At 40.1% G+C, this 2,768-nt stretch overlaps 1 non-coding gene across 1 annotated transcript; it reads left to right on the forward strand.

Annotated features, from left to right (window-relative positions):
• Nucleotides 1–2,034: 2,034 nt before the first annotated feature.
• Nucleotides 2,035–2,141, forward strand: LOC117277575 (small nucleolar RNA R71). The gene has a single exon (XR_004507874.1). It is a non-coding gene; the product is annotated as a small nucleolar RNA R71 (small nucleolar RNA).
• Nucleotides 2,142–2,768: the final 627 nt, after the last annotated feature.

Below are 2,768 nucleotides of genomic sequence, written 5' to 3' on the forward strand. Positions count from 1 at the left end.
TCGATATTATTCCCTTAAGAAACCCATCAAATGATATCCATCATCGGGAAAAATTAAAAATTTGGAATTATTTTTAATTTTTATTATTTGTTTTCAATTTTCCAACTACTACAACTAACAAAACTAACACATATACATACAACATACAATTATCCCCCACCCCACACTTTAAGTTTGTGTCATGTCCCCATGACACACAATTAAAAAGCATAAGGTAAAAAAATCTTCCCTGAACATCTAGTCGGGATCTGAGTCGAAGTTGGGCTCCATTCCTTGCCTTCAGACTAATGCCACATCCATGCCGACAACTTCTTCTCAGCCTTCTTGGGGTACACCCCACACTTATCTTTCTTGATCACTGCAGCCTTTTCCTTTGAGCCCTTCACTTTTCACTCAACACTCGCAACTGGTTTTTCTTTTTGTGCCCCTTTTTCTACATTCATATCAAAAGTCACAGTCTCCTCACCCACTCTAAGCATGAATTTCCTCTCATATATATCTAGTATAGCTCTACCCGTCGCTAAGAATGGTCTTCCTAAGATGAGGGGGATCTCCTTGTTTTCCTCCATATTCACCACTATAAAATTTACAAAAAATACGAACTTATCCACCCGAACTAACACATCTTCCACTATCCCCTCGGGTATTAAGGTAGTTTGGTCTTCCAACTACAAAGATATTGGCAATGACCTTATCTCTCCAATATCCTTCTCCGGTTTCCTGTAAATAGATAGAGGCATTAAGTTAATTGATGCACCAGAATCATATAAAGACTTATCAAAATTTATAGTCCCCAATGAGCAAGGTATAGTAAAACTCCCTGGATCTCCATACTTTTGTGGGAGTTTATTTTGCAATATAGCACTGCAATGCTCTATAAGCTTGACCACTGAGGTCTCCTCTATTTTCCTCTTCTTTGTCAGGATCTCCTTCATAAATTTGGCATAAGCAGGCATTTGTAAGAGCACTTCTATAAATGGTAAGTTTACATGGACTTGTTTTAGCACATCCAAAAATCTCCCAAACTACTTGTCCAGCTTTTCTCTATATATATTTTGAGGGAGAGGTAAAGCAGGCATATGCTCGCTCTTCTTAGGTTCCTCCCTTCTCGATTTTTCTTCCTTCTTCTTCTTCTTCTCAGTTTTTATTAGGCCTTTCTTCTTCTTCTTGTCATCATCACTTTTCAGCTGCTTCCCTCTTTCTTTTGCAATTATCACATCTTTCTGGATTGGGGTGGTATCCTTCAACACTTGTCCACTTCTCAAGGTCACAGCATTCACTGTTTATTTGGGATTTCTCTCAGTGTCAGCGGGGAGAGTTCCTGGAATCCTCCCAGACAATAGAGTGGCTATCTACTTAACTTGTCTTTCCAAGTTTCAAAAACTAGCACCTCTTTCTTTGATAGATGCTCCATGTTCCCTCATATTTTCACTATGAGGTTCAAGCCGCTTATCAGTTTTCATAATGAAGGCCTTCATGAGATCTTCTATGCCAGACTGAAAGGGTTGTTGAGGCTGAAATTGCTTTCTTTGCTAATTTCGGAATGCTGGAGCTCCTTATCCCTGGGGTCTAGAGTTATTTTGTTGCCATGCATTCAAGGTATCCCCAGGTGAACTCCATGAAAAACCGGGGTGCCTCTGACCCATTATATTAAAATTATAGTTTCCCACAATATTCACTTCCTCAGTTGAGGCTTGACACTCATGAGTAGGGTATCCTCTTCCACATATATCACAAGTTGTGTGAGGCTCACTTTGTATCGACGCTAAGGTCAGCTTTTGTATTTCTTTGGCCATAGCATCATGTTGTACCTGCATAGATGTGTTAGCATCAATTTAGTGAACACTTGTTGATTTTCTTCTTTCCGCACTTTCAGAGGGCCATTGATTTGCATCTTCAAATAACTCATCAAGAATTGTAACTATCTCCTCTACAGTCTTCTTCATCAACGGGCCTCCAGCTGCATTGCTCAATGTTCTATGTGAGGCCGATGTCAATCCATCCCAAAAGTCCTGGAGTTGCATCCAGACTTTAATTCCACTATGTTGACACTTTCTAACAATCTGATTAAACCTCTCCCATGCTTCAAAGATGGTTTTATTCTCTTTCTGGCAGAAGTTATGGATTTCTCTTTTAAACTTGCCCATTTTAGTTGAGGAAAATATTTATCAAAGAATTTTCTGGTCATCTCCTCCCAAGTTCTAATTGATCCCGTGGGAAAGCTTCGAAGCCACTGCTTTGCATCATCTTTGAGAGAAAAGGGAAATGCCCTTAAGTACACTACATCTTGTGACACACTATTGTACTGAAAGGTATTCATAATCTCCTTGAAGTCCAATAGATGTGTATTTGGATCTTTGTTTGGCTTCCCTCTGAATACACACCAATTCTGAAGGGTATAAAGCAACCCTTACTTCAACTCAAAATTGTTCGCTGCAATTGGAGGTGGTCTAACACTTGATAAACCTTGATTGTATACCGGTCTAGCATAATCGCCAAGTGGTCTCCCAGGCATGGGAGCTATAGTTCCGAACTGGTCTGCACCCAAAGGTTAATTCTGAGCAATTCTCCGACCCCTCTCTTCTTCATAGATAATTTGTGCATCTCCAATAGCTGCTTCCTCAGCATCTCGTGCAGCTTATTCTCTTCGTTGGGCTGCCTCTCTTGTAGCCAAATCCATATTATCTTCCCCGTTTCCAGCCATAAGTTCTTTGGTTGACGATTGCCCAACCTTTTCTGTTGTGTAGGTGAGATTTCTTTCTTTCTTC

Source organism: Nicotiana tomentosiformis, chromosome 3 (assembly GCF_000390325.3).
Source record: "Nicotiana tomentosiformis chromosome 3, ASM39032v3, whole genome shotgun sequence".
Lineage (NCBI taxonomy): Eukaryota > Viridiplantae > Streptophyta > Magnoliopsida > Solanales > Solanaceae > Nicotiana > Nicotiana tomentosiformis.